Source organism: Staurois parvus, unplaced genomic scaffold, assembly GCF_062004578.1.
Source record: "Staurois parvus isolate SC_StPar_1 unplaced genomic scaffold, SC_StPar_1.0 ptg000734l, whole genome shotgun sequence".
NCBI lineage: Eukaryota > Metazoa > Chordata > Amphibia > Anura > Ranidae > Staurois > Staurois parvus.
Window position 1 is genome coordinate 1,665,623 of NW_028318530.1, and position 21,451 is coordinate 1,687,073.

The window sequence follows — 21,451 nt, forward strand, 5'->3', positions numbered from 1 at the left end:
AATTTTGGACCACTCTTCTTTTGCCAACTGCTCCAGGTCTCTCAGACTGGAAGGGTTCCTTTTCCCAACTGCTGTTTTGAGATCTCTCCACAGGTGCTCTATGGGATTGAGATCTGGACTCATTGCTGGCCAGTTCAGTACTCTACCACTTTGTCTGAAACCATTTCTGGGTGCTTTTTGACATTTGCCTTTTGTCATTGTCCTGCTGTAAGTGCCATGACCTGTGACGAAGACACAATTTTCTGACAGTGGACCCTACATTGCACCCTAGAATTCTGTGTCAGCAGTGGGGTCCTCCTGGGTCTCCTACCATAGTGTCCCCTTGCCTGAAAGTCAGCTTGATTTTTTCTGGAACTTGATCGAGGTTCTTTATCCACCATTGGAACAGTCCTTGGTTGCAATCTTTGATTGAGTTTTGCTCTTTTCATTCAGATGGCGGTGTATAGTGTAAGCCGGCACAGTTGTACCCTGTGCCTGAAGGTCAGCTTGAATTTTTATATAACTTTATCGAGGTTCTTTATTCACCATTCAAACAATCCTTGGTTACAATCTTTGATTAAGTTTTTGTCTTTCGTTCACGCCCAGGGAGATTAGCTAAAGTGCCATGGGCTGTAAACTTCTTGACAATGTTGTGCACAATGAGCACAGGAACATTAAGATCTCTGGGGATAGACTTGCAACCTCGAGATTATCCATGCTTTTCCACAATATTTATACTTAGATAATTTTTTGCTGCTCTTTCTCTTCTCCATGCTCCATGTGGCACACAGAGACACACAACAGAACATTTGAGGCAATTTTTCACCATTTTAACTGGCTGCTGGTGTGATTTCTATATTGTCAGCAGCTGTTAATTGATACAGGTGAGTTTAAGTACAAATTACATGAGCATCATAAACTTGAAATACAATTATTTCTTACAATTTTGATAAGGTGCCAATAATTTTGTCCATTCCATTTTGGGAGTTTTACGTGGCATGTGTCAGATTTGGCTTTTTGTTTCTCCACTTTTTTGTGTCATACCAATACAAATAAAAGAAATAAACAAGAGAATGCCTAAACATTTGTAATTGCAAGAATTTTCTTAGCGAAGTGGTGCATTATCTGACAGAAATGCCAGTAACTATTTTTGATCATGACTGTGTGTATATATATATATATATATATATATGTGTGTGTGTGTATATATATATATATATATATATATATATATACAGTTGTGTTCAAAATAATAGCAGTGTGTTGAAAAAAAGTGAATAAAGCTCAAAATCCTTTCCATACACACAAATGCATTGGGAACACTACACATTCTATTCCAAATCAAAACATGAAGAAAAATATATCAAATTTGTGTTGTTCCTCTAAAAAAATTTAAGAAAAGTGAATATTAGACTGTTCAAAAAAATAGCAGTGTTTGTATTCTTCTTTACAAACTCAAACATTCACTATAAAAACTGAAAAATGTTTGAAGATTTTGCTTTCCTTTGAATCCCTTAATTAATATTTAGTTGTATAAGCACTGTTTCTGAGAACTGCTGTACATCTGTGTTGCATGGAGTCAACCAACTTCTGGCACCTGTGAACAGGTATTCCAGCCCAGGATGATTGGACTACATTCCACAGTTCTTCTCTATTTCCTGGTTTTGCCTCAGAAACTGCATTTTTGATGTCACCCCACAAGTTTTCTATTGGATTAAGATCCGGGGAATGGGCTGGCCACTCCATAACATCAATCTTGTTGGTCTGAAACCAAGATGTTGCACGTTTACTGGTGTGTTTGGGGTCGTTGTCTTGTTGGAACACCCATTTCAAGGGGATTTCCTCTTCAGCATAAGGCAGCATGACCTCTTCAAGTATTCTGATGTATTCAAACTGATCCATGATCCCTGGTATGCGATAAATAGGCCCAACACCGTAGTATGAGAAACATCCCCATATCATGATGCTTGCACAACCATGCTTCAATGTCTTCACAGTGTACTGTGGCTTGAATTCAGTGTTTGGGGGTCGTTTGACAAACTATCTCCGGCCACTAGACCCAAAAAGAACAATCTTACTTTCATCAGTCCACAAAATGTTGCGCCATTTCTCTTTAGGCCAGTCAATGTGCTCTTTGGCAAATTGTAACCTCTTCAGCATGTCTTTTTTTAAACAGTGGCACTTTGCGGGGGCTTCTTGCTGATAGCTTGGCTTCACATAGGCGTCTTCTAATTGTAACAGTACTCACAGGTAACTTTAGACCTTCTTTGATCTTCCTGGAGCTGATTGTTGGCTGAGTCCTTGCCATTTTGGCAATTCTTCTGTCCATTCGAATGGTAGTTTTTCGCTTTCTTCCACGTCTTTCAGGTTTTGGTTGCCATTTTAAAGCATTTGCGATCATTTTAGCTGAGCAGCCTATAATTTTCTGCACTTTTTTATATATTTTCCCCTCTCCAATCAACTTTTTAATCAAGGTACGCTGTTCTTCTGAACAATGTCTGAAACGACCCATTTTCCTCAGAATTTCAGAGAGAAATGCACTGTAACCAGCATGTACAACATTTGCTGCCTTCCTTCCTTAAATAAGGGCAATAATTGCCACCTGTTTTTCAGAGAATGAATGACCTCACTAATAGAACTCCACACTGCTATTATTTTGAACATGCCCCTTTCAATTAGTGATTCAATTACACAGAATCAGTAGCATGCATGTCATGACTGTTGGGTCTGTTGGATTTCTATTACTCTACTACACCTGCTAGTAAATTATTTGCCATGTAGAAATATCATTTCTACCAAAAACAGTGATTGCTCAGGTTAGTGATGTCTGACTGCTATTATTTTGAACACAACTGTATATATATATACACACACACACAATTTGTATTCTAGCTGCATTGAAGTTTAAAAACAATAAATAATATACAGTGGGGATCGAAAGTTTGGGCACCCCAGCTAAAAATCTGTATTAATGTGCATAAAGAAGCCAAGGAAAGATGGAAAAATCTCCAAAAGGGATCAAATTACAGATTAGACATTCTTATAATATGTCAACAAAAGTTAGATTTTATTTCTATCATTTACACTTTCAAAATAACAGAAAACAAAAAAATGGCGTCTGCAAAAGTTTGGGCACCCTGCAGAGTTAATATCTTGTACTGCCCCCTTTGGCAAGTATGACAGCTTGTAAACGCTTTTTGTAGCCAGCCAAGAGTCTTTCAATTCTTGTTTGAGGTATCTTTGCCCATTCTTCCTTACAAAAGTCTTCCAGTTCTTTGAGATTTCTGGGCTGTCTGTCACGCACTGCTCTTTTAAGGTCTATCCATAGATTTTCAATTATGTTGACGTCAGGAGATTGTGAAGGCCATGGCAAAACCTTCAGTTTACGCCTCTTGATGTAATCCCCCGTGGATTTCGAGGTGTGTTTAGGATCATTATCCATTTGTAGAAGCCATCTTCTCTTTAACTTCAGCTTTTTCACAGATGGCATCAAGTTACCATCCAAAATTTGCTGAAATTTTATTGAATCCATTTTTCCTTCTACTCGTGAGATGTTCCCTGTGCCACTGGCTGCAACACAACCCCAAAGCATGATTGATCCAACCCCATGCTTAACAGGTGGACAGAGGTTCTTTTCATTAAATTCTCTGCCCCTTCTTCTCCAAACGTACCTTTGCTCATTCTGGCCAAAAAGTTCAATTTTACCCTCATCGGTCCACAGAACTTGTTTCCAAAATGCATCAGGCTTGTCTATATGTTCATTTGTAAAGTTCAAATGATGATTTTTGTGGTGAGGACGTAGAAGAGGTTTTCTTCTGATGACTCTTCCATGAAGACCATATTTGTACAAGTATCTCTTTATAGTGGAATAGTGTACCACAACTCCAGTGTCTGCCAGATCTTTCCAGAGGAATCGTGCAGTCAAATGTGGGTTTTGAATTGTTTTTCTCACAATCCTGCGAGTTGTTCTGTCTGATATTTTTCTTGGTCTTCCAGATCTTGCTTTAACTTCCACTGTTCCTGATGACTGCCATTTCTTAACTACATTCCGAACAGAGGATATTGACATCTGAAAACGCTTTGCTATCTTCTTATAGCCTTCTCCAGCTTTGTGAGCGTCAACTATTTTCAGTTTCAGTTTTCTAGACAACTGCTTAGAAGAACCCATGGTGCTGATTGTTGGGGTAAGGTCAGATGAGTCTGGGCATTTAAAACCTTTGAGATTGACATCACCTGGTCTTCCCAGACGATGATTGAGAACAATCCATGACACTGGCAGGTCTCAGCTTGGCAAAGGGGGCAGTGCATGCTATAAATTCTGCAGGGTGCCCAAACATTTGCAGACGCCATTGTTTTGTTTTCTGTTATTTTGAAAGTGTAAATGATGGAAATAAAATCTAACTTTTGTTGACATATTATAAGAATGTCTAATCTGTAATTTGATGCCTTTTGGAGATTTTTCCATCTTTTCTTGGCTTCTTTATGCACATTAATACAAATTTTTAGCTGGGGTACCCAAACTTTCGATCCCCACTGTATATATATATACATATATATATATATATATATACACACACACACTCATTTTTTGAACTTCAATGCAACTAGAATGAAAACTACCTATCTCTATAGTTTGAATTTTTGATAAGTGTGGCAAAAAGACGCTGTGCTACAGATTCTATACCTCAGCAAGTTGTGTTCTGCAGATTTCTTTGTGTAATGACCTTTTGAATGATTGCTAACAAAGTCACTTATATCACTGTGAGAACTCTCCCACAATGCATGCTCTCTACTGCTTCCAGCCAGCACTGTTAAAAGGTATTGGCAGAATATGACTGACAAGTGCTTTTGTTGTGCAGCTCCTTGTTCTACCGGACTCTTGATTCTTTCATGTCTTTGCCTTTTGCAGAATTCAAGTCATGTAGCAGAAATGAGCTAAACCTCAAGCTAAATGCAGTAAAGATTTTAACGGGCAGAAGGTAAGATTGCATCATACACAGCAGGAATCTGACAGTTCGTTCTTTATAGCTGTACATAGTGCAAGTGTAACAACCTTCAGCAATAAAACCCTGTAATAAAATGGAATAAGCAAACTGGAAAATTTAAAATCCTCAAACATTTTCATACTTATTCACAGATGTTATTTAATTGACCGTTCATATTTGCATTGCAGTGGCAGCAAGCCGAGTAAGACAGATCATCTTTTTCTTTTTTTGGCAATAGCATAAAAATATTCCTGAGGGATTTCAAAGTATTCACTTGCCACCTGGGAGAAATAAACCTTTCAAAGTGTTCTGGGTCTGTCCCTGCAGTTGCTGCATTTAGATATGCCTACAGCAGCTCAAAAGGGGATTTCTGGGATGGTATAAATCAGGGATCCCCACTCTAGCTCATTAACCCCCTTTATGATTGTTAATCAACTCCCAAACATTTATTAGAAAAACAAATTAAATAAATATTACATTAAATAATGGTAGTACAAATAATAATAGATAATAACAATAATATTGTGAATCTGGTTAATGCTTCCTCTTGGTATCAGCAGTTGCTATTATGATTGTTACAAAACTGATTTTTTTTAGCAAATGCACAGCAGTCAGTTTTATGGCACCACTTTTATCGCTATGGGTGTACTCATTGGTCCTACAACAGAGTTTGAGTTGGCGGAGTATGCCCAGCGCAGGAAGTGAGCAATGTACATATGACTATGACAGAAGAGGTCACAGGCACAACACAGAGCAAATTGGTAACAATGCAGCTGAAATGGAAAAACCAAGGTTGCTTTCCTTGGTGGCTGACCGTCCAACCCTGAGAGACACTGTCTAACCATTGTCCACCTTACATTAGAACTAGGGACTAGAATTAAGCTCTACAGAGACCTCAAAAGATTATTTGACCCTAACTTCATTTTTGACCTTATGTCATTTATCGATCACTTATTGACCCCCCCACCGACATTTACTGAATGCCTTTTGACCCCCTACCATTGTATTAACCCCTAGGATAGTCCCATCAATGTTTGTCACTTTGAAGAACCCTGATATAAGTGATAAAAGCTAAGCTGAAGCTAACTTAAAGTGTTACTAAACCGAGGGCCCTGCATTCACTATTTCTGGTCTCCCACAGCACACAGGACATGGAAATGCAATTATTATAGTAAATATATACTGCTAAATACCTTTTCTCATGAGCAGTTAGAGCAGTCTTGTGACTTCTATTAGTGTTCAGTAGAGCACTGGTTAAAGCTTGTAGGAGGAGTTTTTTTTATGGTCTAGGAAGATGCAGAACCCTTAACCCTCTGTCTGGACAGTACTGATTTACCCTGTGCTGATCACATGCACTCTCCCAAGACAAAAAAACCTCTCTAGCAAATCATACCAAACTGAGCATGTGCAGAGTGACTCCACACAATATGTCTTATCAGGAGATAAGCAGGGGGCACTGGAAGAAGGGTAGAATCAGAGAAGTCAGGATCAAACAGCATTTTTACACAGTCCAGAAGATCAACCCATTAGGTTCCACAATGAGTATAACAAGCATGCTTTACTGCATTTACAGATTGATTTTACTGTTGTGGATTTAGTAACACTTTAAGTATCTCTTCCTTTTCCAGAAGTGACCATATGCCATGATGTAATGCAATGTCCATGATGTAAGACAATGTAATATTGCACACAACCTATTAAAACAGCTGATCCCTGGTCTTCTTAGTTATTATTATAGTGAAATGCAGGTGAAAACATAGTACAACACATGTTTTAGAATCATTTGTTTTTACTGTTAAAGTTTACCTAAGGCTAAAACCTTTGTTTTAATTTTGGATAGAGTATAGATTGGCTGAAATAGCTGTTCATAATTTTTCTATTTCCAGGCTGATTGGCTCATAAATTGGTCTCCCTGGAGATCTCAACGAAACCTCCTCAATTGCATATATTGAACCATAATTCACTTGTCTATGTCTAGGCCACAATAAAACCCTACATGTCAACAGCTCTCAAGGATCTTCTTCCACCCAATTTGGGCATGCCCAGAAATCCTAGACTATTGGATACAGTTCCTTCATAATGTTTTGGACTCCCTGGTGTGACTATTGCTCAAAGTCTGCCTGCTGTGCATCACTGAACACCTAACCTGGAACATTTTACTAAGGTTTTCTTACTTGAGACTCTTTATACAGCCAATAAGATGATTGCCAAGACCTGGCTACAGGCTCTCCCTCCCCAGTTTTGGTTGACTCATATTAACTATACCTTACCACCAAGGAAAGAGATTGTCCAGCCCAATATAACAAAATATGGGGTAGATGGCTCCCCTCTCCTACTCCCTGTAACCCTTTGAATTAACCTCACCTCCAGTATCAATTCAGTTCTTAAATATTTTACTCTTCTCATTCCATTTTTAACTTGCATTGGAGCTCTCCTTGCCCCTTTTATCTTCTTAGTAAGAGGACCACTAATGGGAAGCTCTTGTTTTTAATCTAAGGCTCAATTTATTTTAATAAATAGCTGAACATTGTTCTAATTTTCTCTTTATATCCTCTCATGGTTAGTGAACAATTATTTTTTTTCTGCCCAAACATATTACCATGATTGATGCTTGCACCCTCTACTTATGCCATGTTGACCACTCATTTGATTTGCACAACCTGTGATTATACCGTTCTTCATCCATAATATGTGCAATTAATAATGCCACTTCTAATTGCCAAGCTGTACTAACATTTTATTCTGTATATGCACTATATTCTTTACAATAAAATTTCCTCCACAAGGAGAAGAAAAATTGTTCTGCCTAGGACATAACTGAAAGCAACATTGAGCCAGAAGGTTTTGGATTGACAGGAAGACTTAGGGTCTACTCATAATGGTTTGTTTACCACAGGAAATACTGGCTTGAGGAATACTGCTGCTTAATAAACATGTCCTTATATTCCCTAATGGCCAACATGTTCCTATTCTAGCTATCCACTCTTATTCCATCTGTAGTATCTTGCTGCAAAAATCACATTGTTGACTTGGCAGTTATTTTCCATAACCCAATTGACAGCTCAAAGTTTGTTGAAGATGAGAATGGATGAAGCAAACAGCAGTTTAGCCTGCCTGTGTGATAAATAGGGTTTAGAAGATATGCAGATCCCCAACCATATTGTTATATAAGCATTAGATTTTGATCAAAGCTGAACATTGCTTGAAGACATTTACAAACACAATTTATCTTTTCTGGAAGAGAGAAAGTGAGAATTGTTTCTCTTAAGTCTACAAAAAAGTGGGTGTAGAGGCAGAATGACTGCATTCACATTGCTTAATGTTGAACAGCGTTTGTTTTGTGCACAGATGGCCAATCTATTTCTTGTTTACTTGTGCTAGTTATGGATCTCTGTTTTGCATTTGTCATGTTTAGTATGGCTTCTACAGACTGAAGTGTAGAACATTCCTCTTTAAGCACTGCATAAATGATCTCTTGACTTACAGCACACCATGCTGCAGCTCCTGCACTGTTACATATCATTGGGAACAAAACATATTGCGGTTATAGATTACATTAAGCAAAAAGCCTATAACAATGATGTTTAGCCGAGTTTTGAAAACAGGTCTGGTTATAAAGCATTGGATATAGTGCTGAATACAGTTATGCTGCACAAAAAAATTTAGCTCTAGATGATGAAAACAATTGGATGTGTTGGAATATATATAATATGTATATTTATATTTAACCTTTTACCAGCCAGAGGTACTTTCATCTTTTTGCATTGGCTGTAGCCAGGCTGGTTTCAGAGTTGTGGATTTGATTCTGACACCCCTCCCATTATGACTAACATCTTATCTTTGTCTAAAGGCCTCATGAGGCCAATTAAGGCCTCATGTACACTGGCCATAAAAAAATGCTGCTTATACATGCATTTTTTATTTCAGCCTGTAAAAGCAATTCTGAGCCTATGTGTCCATGCACATTTGGGCATTCACAGGCTTTTTTGTAGAGGAGCGTTTCCAGGCTGAACATTAAAAAAAAAACACCACAAGCATGTTTTTGAGAGGCGTTTTGAACATAAAAAATGCCTTACACACCTCAAATGTGTACTTTTTTTTTTTCTAGTGTTTTGGGGAAAAATATTTTTAAACGCATGTGGGTGGGTGCAGCGTGGTACAGGGGCAGTAAACACACTGGGGTTTATTTACTAAAGCTGGAGAGTCCAAAATCAGACTCCCTTCTGCATAGAAACCAATGAGCTTCTAACCTCAGCTTGTTCAATGAAGCTTTGGCAATGAAACCTGGAAGCTGATTGGTTTCTATGCAGAAGGGAGTCTGATTTTGGACTCTCCAGCTTTAGTAAATAAACCCCACTGAGTCTGGTTGCAAGTACCAAACTTGTATTGAAGGAATAGTTAAAAGATACAAGAGTAGGATGGCTCCCAGGCTGGGAACTCTCACGGTCCTGTGCCAAAAATATAAAGCGGAGTAGATTCTCATGCACCCACAGCGTCTGTCTCCGAGGGTGGAATGTGGCCTGACTAGTCTGCGTTCAATGGGGGAAGATTCTTAGGAAAGATAGCTTGTCTCTATCCTGTCCTTGCTCATCTGGAACCTTTCCCTACCACTATTCCCTTTCTCTGACACACAGGTATCCTGTCCCTACCCTCTCCACTCGGAAAATGCGCACAAAGCCCAGGGACAAGGACTTTAAATAGCTTTGCCTGACCCAAGATGGCTTCCAGTGTCACATTGGGTGGCAGCATCCAACCAGATTGCTTCCCCAGTGACACAGGAAACCATAAACGAATATGTTCCTTTTGACTTCCCCTCCCTCTGCCACTATAGTTGAGCGCCACCTGTAATGGAGAAAAGAGACTGTACCTGCCTACATGCAAACGTGCATAAACGCACCTAAACGCTCTGTAGGAACATTTTTTTCTGCTGCTTTTTTTCATCTGTCTAGTGTGCATGGACCCTAAATTAGCATATTCTATAATAAATACTGAAAATATCTGGCAGTTGTGGCTACTTGTGTGGCTACTTTCCCCAGGAAAGCCAAAGTCAGTTTGCAGATTGAGTGAATTTAGACAGCAAAGAAAACAATTGTATGTGCTTCAGAACGAAGTGGTGCCCTATCTGTGCCATGCTGCTTTCAAGGGCAAGGCATTGTGCTCAAAAAAAGGTTGTAGGTTCAGTTAAAAAGAGGGGTCTCGTACCAAGCCTTATCCCTCCAAGTAAAACCTCTAGGGACAAGTGTACCATTACATAAAAGGTACCAATTACACCATTGCCAGTGTAAGATGGCTGGTAGGATGGTACTGGAAGAATGTTTTCTTCCATGTTTGTTAAGCCAAATGCAAGCAAATTTTGAAAAGAGAGGTTTTATTTTTTGTGACATGGCAGTACACAGCGCATTTGGTTCCCTAAATCCTGATCCCACTAGGACTTGTATTGAGCAATCAGAATTAACTTATTTGATTAAACTGGCAACGGACACCAACATACCATTTTCTATTTTTTTCACATCCCTGACTTGGAGCCTGTAGGATTGATAGATCAAGGGCTTTAATCTGGCAACATGAGTTATGACAGTGTTGAAGTTGGTGTTTCCATACATCAGGATGCAGACTATTAAGGCAGTTCATTTGACTCCCACATTAATCAACTCCTTTTACCTATTGGCCTGTGTATGGTGAATTTACTTTCTTTATATGTGGTCAATTACTTAAACAAGCTTATTTATTTGACTGATATGATCCCTGGGCAGCCTTGCATTATCCCCATCAGCCCTTTCACTATCCCCACTAATGACACTGATTTTCTGCCTATTCCTAGCAGCATGCATGCCTTTCTTGTTGTAGCCAGTTAGAGTCCTGCAGCGCTGCTTGCAGGAACTATCTGCTCACTGGTTAGCTCCCTACATGCTGCTTTCCCTTGGGAGCAAGTGGGCAGATGAATGGGCCGAGGAGCAGCAGGGACGTTTCTTGCATGATGAGTGTATATTACCGTATGTACAGCATCTGTTACTGACTGGTGCCTGCAGATGGCACCCTTGACGAACCCAGATGGTACTCCAAGGTGCCACACCATCCCGGTTGAGATAGGCTGATCTAGGATCAGACTTGAACAGTAGAGCAACCTATATTGTTAGCAGTTTGGAGCCAAATTGGGTTACTGTAAAAACGTGTAGCAGAGGACTCAACGGGAAGAGGGGCAGTTTCAAATCTTTTACTATGTAGGGGAATGTGTTATTGACAGTCATAAACATGATATATAGGTGGCTTTGTGCCACCTCTGGCAGTCATGCCTCCCTAGTTCACATCCTGTGTTGGCTTTGCAAAAACTTCAGGGCTGGATCAGTTTTGTCAGTCTGAGTCTGGTTTTTTGAAAAATCGTAGGCAAGCAAATCTGTTCAGAATAGAACAATGTTCTCATAAATCTCAAAACAACCCTTTCCTTAAAGGGTAACTTCAACTTTGGCAAATGGTTTGATACAACTTTGAATTGCTGCACAAACTTTTTGAAATTTCTGATTTTAAATATTACCTTCCTGCTTCAGTCAGTGGCCAGCTATGATTTTGAAAACTGCTAGAACAATTAAAGCATGGATTCCTTGTATGAGAGCCTTCTTCATACTGTATATGTTTCTTGTTCATGTGATTGGCTCATTGCTGTTCTCAGTGATATCTATATAATTACAACACTCTGACTGATTATTTAGCTATAGGACCTTCCCACTCAGTGTTCAGGAAGCTGGAAGTTGCTTCAAGACATATGTTGTGAGAGAAATTGCATTAGTATTAATGGCGACAGGTAGGACTCTGCAATAAGGTATGCTAAAATCGTTGTAATGTTCAGATAGGCATTGATATTTATATTACCACCTTAAAGCATATCTAAACCTAAAAACACATATTGAATATATTACAGCTTACCTTACCTAGTCCTTAAAGCGGTATTAAACCTGAAACAAAAAATGCAATATACTGCAGTTTACCAATCCTTAGACGTGATGGCTGCATTAGTTCTTATTTTAGAATTTCCACTCTGTTTTCACCTGGTGATCTGAACAGTAACACTTTCTCTCTATTAGAGTGCCTACACTTTAGATGAGGGAGCAACAGAGACACCTTTGGACTGTGGCATTGTCAGTCTGGGGGGGGGGGGGGGGCGGTAGATGTACTAGCAGACTTGGATACACTAAACAAATCAATGCCAAAATCCTCTCCAGAGGATTTCCTGGTCACTCCCTGTAAGCTAAATAGCAATAGCAGAGACAATGTTGTCATTCTTCTGTAGAGTACTAATCTCTTTAACCACCATAAAATGGAGACAAAGGCAGAGTCCAGCCTGTGTGACGCCCAGGGGGTTATTTACTAAAACTGGAAAGTGCAAAGTCTTCTGCAGCTCTGCATAGAAACCAATCAGCTTCCAGGTTATACTGCCAAAGTTTAATTGAACAAGCTGAAGTTGGAATCTAATAAATAAAGTGAAATATGTGCACAAGCCTTCAAGCACTATATGTGAAACAAAGTGGTTCGTCCAAATATGACGTATAGATGCTCTGCCAGGCCTCTACTGCAACTGTCTTCAGTTCCTGCTTGTTCTTGGGGCATTTTCCCTTCAGTTTTGTCTTCAGCAAGTGAAATGCATGCTCAATCGGATTCAGGTCAGGTGCTTGACTGACATAACATTCCACTTCTTTCCCTTAAAAAACTCTTTGGTTGCTTTTGCAGTATGCTTTGGGTCATTGTCCATCTGTACTGTGAAGCGGCGTCCAATGAGTTCTGAAGCATTTGGCTGAATATGAGCAGATAATATTGCCCGAAACACTTCAGAATTCATCCTGCTGCTTTTGGCAGCAGTCACATCATCAATAAATATAAGAGAACCAGTTCCATTGACAGCCATACATGCCCACGCCATGACACTACCACCACCATGCTTCACTGATGAGGTGGTATACTTAGGATCATGAGCAGTTTTTTTCCTTCTCCATACTCTTCTCTTCCCATCACTCTGGTACAAGGGGGACAGAACATGTGACAGAACAATACCAATACAATGCAAAACATGAGGGGATCGAGGGCCCTGCTCTTTCGAGCTTACAATCTAGAAGGGACGGGATAGTGGTACAGGAGGAGATAGCTGTGGGGGATGGAGTGGTAGGAAGAGTGGAGGAGGTCAGCAAGTTAGCAGGGGGTGAGGTAGGCTTCCCCTGAAGAGATGGGTTTTCAGGGTGCGCCTAAAGGAGAGGAGAGTAGGTGATAATCTGATGGGTTGGGGAAGGGAGTTCCAGAGGATGGGTGACACCCTGGAGAAATCCTGGAGGCGGGCATGGGAGGAGGAGACCAGGGAACTAGAGGAAGGAGGTCTTGTGAGGAGCGGAGTGTGCGTGCTGGGCGGTACTTGGATATTAGGTCAGTGATGTAGTTCGGGGCAGTATGGTGGACAGCTTTGTACGTCAGTGTTAGGATCTTAAATTTGATCCGTTGCGCAATCGGAAGCCAGTGGAGGGATTGGCAGAGGGGGGTGGCGGAAATGGAGCGGTTGGAAAGGTGAATGAGTCTGGCAGCCGTATTCAGGATCGACTGAAGCGGGGATAGCCAGCGGCGAGGCAGGCCAGTGAGGAGGGAGTTGCAGTAGTCGAGTCGTGATATGATGAGGGAGTGGATGAGCTGCTTAGTGGTTTCTGGGGTTAGGAACGTGCGGATTTTGGCGATGTTGCGGAGGTGGAGTCTACACGAGTTTGTTAAAGATTGGACTTGGGGCTGGAAGGATAGGTTGGAGTCCAGAATGACACCAAGTACTCTGGCCTGCAGAGCGGGTTTGATATTGGCGTTGTTGGATGTGATGTAGAAGTCAATGGGGGGTGGGGTTCGGGCTGGGGGAAGACAAGGAGCTCGGTTTTGGAGAGATTCAGTTTAAGGAAGTGGAGCGACATCCAATCTGATATGTCGCTCAGTAGGTGTGTGATTTGGGCAGAGACCGAGGGGTCTCATCTGTCCATAGGATGTCGCTCCAGAACTGTGAAGGCTTTTTTAGATGTCGTTTGGCAAACTCTATTCTGGCATTCCTTTTTTGAGGCTCACCAATGGTTTACATCTTGTGGTGAACCCTCTCTATTCACTCTGGTGAAGTCTTCTCTTGATTGTTGACTTTGACACACATACACTTACCTCCTGGAGAGTGTTCTTGATCTGGCCAACTGTTGTGAAGGGTGTTTTCTTCACCAGGGAAAGAATTCTTTGGTCATCCACCACAGTTGTTTTCCGTGGTCTTTCGGGTCTTTTGGTGTTGCTGAGCTCACCGGTGCGTTCCTTCTTTTTAAGAATGTTCCAAACAGTTGTTTTGGCCACGCCTAATGTTTTTGCTATCTCTCTGATGGGTTTGTTTTGTTTTTTCAGCCTAATGATGGCTTGCTTCACTGATAGTGACAGCTCTTTGGATCTCATCTTGAGTATTGACAGCAACAGATTCCAAATGCAAATAGCACACTTGAAATGAACTCTGGACCTTTTATCTGCTCATTGTAATTGGGATAATGAGGGAATAACACACACCTGGCCATGGAACAGCTGAGAAGCCAATTGTCCCATTACTTTTGGTCCCTTAACAAGTGGGAGGCACATATGCAAACTGTTGTAATTCCTACACCGTTCACCCGATTTGTAAATACCCTCAAATTAAAGCTGACAGTCTGCAGTTAAAGCACATCTTGTGCGTTTCATTTCAAATCCATTGTGGTGGTGTATAGAGCCAAAAATGTTAGAATTGTGTCGATGTCCCAATATTTATGGACCTGACTGTATACGTCATATTTGGACGAACAACTTTGTTTCACATATAGCGCTTGAAGGTGCGTGCACATATTTCACTTTATTTATTAGTTTCATAGTGCTGCATTTTTGTTTACATATTTATTCAGAGGGTAAGAGGTTTCACCTTGATGCAAGCAGCTTGATACCTAGTGCTCGTTTTTAACTGTAGTACCAGCTGAATATAAAAGGAAGAATGAAAACTAATGCAACCACCACATCAAACAAAGGACTGGTATGCTGTAATATGATATGGTTTTGTTTTTAGGTTTAGATACACTTTCAGAAAAAAACAGTAATAATTAACACCATGAATGAGAAACAAGGACTGAGTTCTTTCTTTAGAATAGAAAATTGTTACCCCAGACTGTTGGGCTCTCAACATTACTGATCACAGTTTAACTCTTCAAACACAGAGCTTCCAAACACAGATACAAATCCAGGTTGGAGTTAGTTAAAGAAGAACTAAAGGCAAAACTTTTTTTTTGGGGATAGAATAAGGGAGGGTTATAACCCCTTTCAGTTTTTTTGTATTGGGGAGATTTACTTTCACTTCCTATCTCACAGCTACAGGAAAAGAGAGGAAATTCCTCTGAAGTGAGAAAATCCTGAGTCTCCAGAACCTCTGTCCTCATTGGAAGATTTCCCCTCTATTCTTGTTCTGGTGTCAACCCAAAAATGTGGAATTTTACTTCAGGGAATAACAGTAAAAAGGACAAATAGAGAGGGTGAATCTCCCTAACAGGGGCAGAGACAGCAATAGAAACTTCAACCTTACCTTTAAAGCTTCCCCTCACTGTTGAACCTTTTAAATGAGCAGTTAGCACACATAACCTCTGATACTACCCGAAATCCTTAGGTGACGTGTATATTATTACTGTGATAAATACTATCATGGCAATACTAGCAGGGATAATACTATCAAGCCAAAAATGTCATGGAAAGAAATTGATTTTAATATAGGAATAGGGCATTTTCATCAGGGAAATACTTGTAAATCCATTCATTAATTTCGAGAGTGCATGTTTGTTACCGAATCCCCATGCAAATCTTCCAGCAGTCAGATTGAGCGTGTTCAACCACCATCTAGTGTCTATGGACAGCAGAAACCTAGCAGGATGCAAAGCCTGCATTAGTGTATTTCTCCTAGCTGACTATTCTGCTGTGTAATATATTGGACATTCCAGATACCTGGTACTAAACTTTGAAACTAGAGGGATTTGCAGGAATCTTAACATAAATAGGCTGTAATCTTGCAGCTTAGCACCTCACACCCGCTGAATCTCACCTTGCTTTATCAGGGAGCAGCTATGGCTTTTTCTGGCCTAAGGAGGTTTCTGTGTATAGTTTCTCACTTATCTTTCTATCAATGCATGCCATGTTTCAAAGCAATTTACTGAAAGCCTTTCTGTTCTCTGGAAAATGTTTTTTTCTATTGAAAGGTTTAGTATATCTTGAGGCATAGGCACAGCTGTAAATGGACTTCACATATATGCCAAAGCATCCTTCAACCATTTACATCACTTGTCAGCCATACAGTCATACAGCAGCTCAGTTGGCCGGTGAATGCATTGGCTAGAGCCTATGTAGCTCAGCTACTGGCATACAACGCCTACAATAATCCCGTTTACCTGATAATCATGACATCTTTGGCACATTCAGTTCTGAGAAAATTGACATTTTTCAGATCAAACAGTTCCAGGCAAATATCTTGAACAAAAGGCTGCACCTGGAGATTAATGACCATTGCTAAAAATCAATGTATTAAGCCTGTTACATTAGGGCTGTAAACATTTGTCTGTTAGCGTATTTCTGTTGCTCTAAGCAAACACTCTGCAGAAGGAAATGAGCCACACTTGCCACAATCCTATAACAAACAAGTTAATGAAAACACCAAACAAGCAAACTGCAAATCTAGGAGGCTTTCCAGCTAACTTGCATACAAGATATTTAACATTCCACAATGGGCAGAGCTCCAACATAGTGTGGCTGGTAATTTCAGAGCAGCGGAAAGTTGATGGTTCTACTAGTTTTCTTAAAGTACATGTGAACCTTCACCTTGTAAAACAACCCATTCAGTTTAAAATAGAAATGCAAAGCAAAACATTTATGTGTGTGTGTGTATGTATGTATATATATATATATATACCCCTTTTCAAAAGTAAGATTTTAATCAATATCTCAATGAACACAAGAACAATTTTAAAAATTTTGACAAACTGACTTTTATAGAACATTTGTTTAGCTCATTACATGAAAGTAAGGTTATTAATATAACTTAGATTACAAAATCTTCCATTTTACTCAAATTAGTTGATGCAAAAGTGAATACACCCCGCAACAAAAACTACTACATCTAGTATTTAGTATGACCTCCAGGATTTGTATTGATAGCACCAAGTCTTCTAGGCATGGAATGAAGAAGTTGGCGACATATTACAACATCTATCTTTTTCCATTGTTCAAGAACAACCTCTTTTAGAGCCTGGGTGCTGGATGGAGGGTGACGCTCAACTTGTCTCTTCAGAATTCCCCATAGGTGTTCGATTGGGTTCAGATTAGGAGACGTACTTGACCACTGAATCACTTTCACCCTGTTCTTCTTCAGAAATGCAACAGTGGCCTTAGATGTGTGTTTTGGATCATTGTCATGTTGGAAAAGTGTACAATGACCAAGAGCATGGAGCTATGGTAGCATCTTCTCTTTCAATATAGAGCAGTACATCTGTGAATTCATGATACCAGCAATGTAGGCACCATACATTTTTCTTTGTACTCCTCACCTTTGTGACGCCGTACAGTTTTGAAGCCATCAGTTCCAAAAACATTTATCTTGGTCTCGTCACTCCAGAGTACAGAGTCCCAGTAGTCTTTTTTCTGGCACATTTTAGGTGGGATTTTTGTGCATGGGCTTTAGGAGAGGCTTCCTTCGTGCACGACACCCATTTATGCCATTCCTCTGCAGTGTATGCCATATTGTGTCGCAGGAAACAATCTTTCTACTTCTACTTCTTTAGCTAACTGCAGTGAACTTGCATGGCGATTTTCATCAACCCTTCTCATCAGAAGACTCTCCTGTCAAGGTGTTAACTTCTGTGGACATCCTGGATGTCTCTGTGAGATGGTGGCAGTTCCATCTTTGTTAAATCTTTGTACCACGTTTGTATCGGTATTTGGACTGAGAAGTAAAGCTTTGCTGATTTTCTTGTGGCCTTTAACTTTCTAGTGTAAAGAATTTATTTTCTTTCTCAGGCCATTTCTCGTCCATGTGGTGCCATTGCTGACAGCATGAAATGGGAAGGGGTTTTCTTTGTTACGTAACACCCTTTTATAGTCAACTGTCTGTTGGACACCTGTCTAATGAATAATTAGATTCACTTGTAATTGAATTTTTGTTAATTAGGATTTTGTTGTCTAAAATTTAGCTTTGATCCTAAGACTTTCACCGGGGTGTATTTATTTTTGCAACATGGTTTTGAATGAATTTGTTAGGGGAAATACTTTTTTGTGTGCAAATTAACAAATATTGTTTGCAATCAATGACCCACATTTGTGGTAGTATTTTGCAGTGTAGTGTCCCATAGAAAGTTTTGATTCTGAAAGTAAAGTAAAGGTTTTCTTTTTTTTCCAGCATTCAGTCTTTTTGGGTATGAGTGGGTATGAGTCTATCAGCATGGCACATCTTGACTTGACAATATTTGCCCACTCTTCCTTGCAAAAACACTCCAAATCTGTCAGATTGCGAGGGCATCTCCTGTGCACAACCCTTTTCAGATCAGCCCACAGATTTTCGATCGGATTCAGGTCTGGGCTCTGGTTGGGCCATTTCAAAACTTTAATTTTCTTGTGGTGAAGCCATTCCTTTGTTGATTTGGATGTATGCTTTGGGTCGTTGTCATGCTGAAAGATGAAGTTCCTCTTCATGTTCAGCTTTCTAGCAGAAGCCTGAAGGTTTTGTGCCAATATTGACTGGTATTTGGAACTGTTCGTAATTCCCTCTACCTTGACTAAGGCCCCAGTTCCAGCTAAAGAAAAACATCCCCAAACCATGTTGCTGCCACCACCATGCTTCACTGTGGGTATGGTATTCTTTTGGTGATGTGTAGAGTTGTTTTTGCGCCAATCATATCTTTTGGAATTATGGCTAAAAAGATCAACCTTGGTTTCATCAGACCATAACACATTTTCCCACGTGCTTTTGGGAGACTTCAGATGTGTTTTTGCAAAATTTAGCCAGGCTTGGATGTTTTTCTTCGTAAGAAAAGGCTTCCGTCTTGCCACTCTACCCCATAGCCCAGACATACGAAGAATACGGGAGATTGTTGTCACATTGATTGTACCACACAGCCAGTATTTGCCAGATATTCCTGCAGCTTCTTTAATGTTGCTGTAGGCCTTTTGGCAGCCTCCCAGACCAGTTTTTTTCTTCTTCTTTTCATCAATTTTGGAGGGATGTCCAGTTTTAGCTAATGTCACTGTTACGCCATATTTTCTTCATTTGATCATGACTGTCTTCACTGTGTTCCATGGTATATCTAATGCCTTGGAAATTATTTTGTACTCTTCTTCTGACTAATACCTTTTTAACAATGAGATCCCTCTGATGCTTTGGAAGCTCTCTGCGGACCATGGCTTTTGCTGTAGGATGCGACTAAGAAAATGTCAGGAAAGACCTACTAAAACAGCTGAACTTTATTTGGGGTTAATCAGAGGCACTTTAAATGATGGCAGGTGTGTACTGACTCCTATTTAACATGATTTTGAATGTGATTGCTCAATTCGGAACACATCTACATCCCCAGTTATAAGAGGGTGTGCACACTTATGCAACCACATTATTTTAGTTTTGTATGTTTACTTCCCCCCTAAAAGATTTCAGTTTGTTTTTCAATTGAGTTGTACAGTTTATAGGTCAAATTAAAAAGTTCTGAAATGATTTTATCTTTGTCTAATTTTTTTACATAACAGAAACGTGACATTTTAACAGGGGTGTGTAGACTTTTTATATGCACTGTGTGTGTACATGTATGTATATATATATATATATATATATATATATATTTTTTTTTTTTTAAATAATTGGTCACATAACCTCTGTTCTCAGCTGTATAATGGGTTTGAAGAGCTAGGGGTGGAAACAGCATTACACTGATCTTCTTAGTGGTTAGCTGTGTAAGAGGGGTGTGTCAGCACAAGTCTATTGGTGTATATGCAGGCTGTTCCCCCGGCACAGCCAGAAAACTGACCACATGGAGAAGGATGTGCTTCTATGCCTAGTGTGGTCAGTATGATACAGGAAAGCAGGGAGACTGGCACGATCACCAGGTGTTTCACACAAATGGAAGCAACAAAACAGAACAGGATACCGTTTCTTACAAGTACATGGTAAAACAGACACCTATCAGGAATATGCACTGTTGGGATAACATATTCTTTCAGTGTTTTTGTGGATGCATAGGAACACACGTACTAATTCCAGGAGGCTTTTAGTTGTTTATAATCTGTACTTTCTCAATTTTTCTTGGCAAAAGATGAATACATTTAACCCAGAGATTCCCATTATTCCTGATAGTCAGTTCTTGACACACACTGAATCATGGATGTGCATATCATTTGAATATTGTCAAAGAAGCAGATACCTCATTTCTAAAGCTGACCATATACCAGAATTTAATTCAAATGTTCTAAAAAATCATTTGATTTTGTCATCATTGAGTCTACAAATTTTGTTCAAAAGCCCTGAAACTGATTTCCATGATCTCTGTTATTTAACTTTAAATAGTTAGTTTGGAATAAGTTGATCCAAACTAACTATTTATTGCATTAAAATGGTTCTAAAGGTTAATATTTTTTTCTTTAAAAAAACAAACATGTCATACTCACCTGCTCTGTGCTATGGTTTAGCACAGAGCAGCCCCAATCCTCTTCTTCTTGGGTCCCCTCCTGGTGCTTGTAGCCCCTCCCTCTTGCTGAGTGCTCCCAGTGCAAGCTTGTGCTGGGGGCACTAGTGCACGCTCACTCCCGAGCTAGCTCTGTGTGTCTTTGGAAAATAGAGAGCATGGCTCAGTCCCGACCCTGTTCCTTCCTCACTGGCTATTCTCAGCCACTGAGAAGAGAGAGACGAAGCTCCCATGCACAGCACTGGATTTAGATCGGGCACAGGTAAGTATTAGGGGGGCTGGGGAGCTGCACATTGAAGGTTTTTTACCTTCAAGCATAGAACACACCTTTTACAACCACTTTAAAGGATAAGTCCACCTTTTAACAAAAAATAATAAATGCACATTTTTTGCAGGCAGGTTGATTGCTGCTCAGCCAGCTTTGTATTCTACGAAATGAATACACAGCTTCTGCTGGCTGAGGCAGAGTTTGTGATGTCATCAGCCTTCCTCTCTGCCTCAACCAATCAGAGGAAGCTTTATATTTTTAGAAACAAAGCTCCCCGTGAATGGTTGAACAGTGCTCAGCCCAACTCGATTTTGTTACAGGAATGGGATAGGATGGATAGCAAAGCCATAAAAAAATGTCAGAATGATGCCTTTTAGTGTGTAACTCAAATTACTAATAAATGCAAACTTACAGGACTCTAAAGCTCCTTCTGCAAGTTTTATTACAGATGAAATGCAAATAAAGATCCATTCAGAACACCCCCAGGATGCCACACTTGCAAAAGGAAGAAAGAT

The 21,451-nt window shown here is 39.9% G+C and overlaps 1 protein-coding gene across 6 annotated transcripts in view; it reads left to right on the forward strand.

Annotated features, from left to right (window-relative positions):
- Nucleotides 1–21,451, forward strand: part of APBB2 (amyloid beta precursor protein binding family B member 2) — a 387,866-nt gene that overhangs the window by 77,988 nt on the left and 288,427 nt on the right. For all 6 annotated transcript variants that reach the window (XM_089654015.1, XM_089654012.1, XM_089654014.1 and 3 more), the window contains exon 2: nt 4,889–4,958. The gene's annotated coding sequence lies outside the window, so the exon portion shown is untranslated. The remainder of the gene's footprint in view (nt 1–4,888; nt 4,959–21,451) is intronic.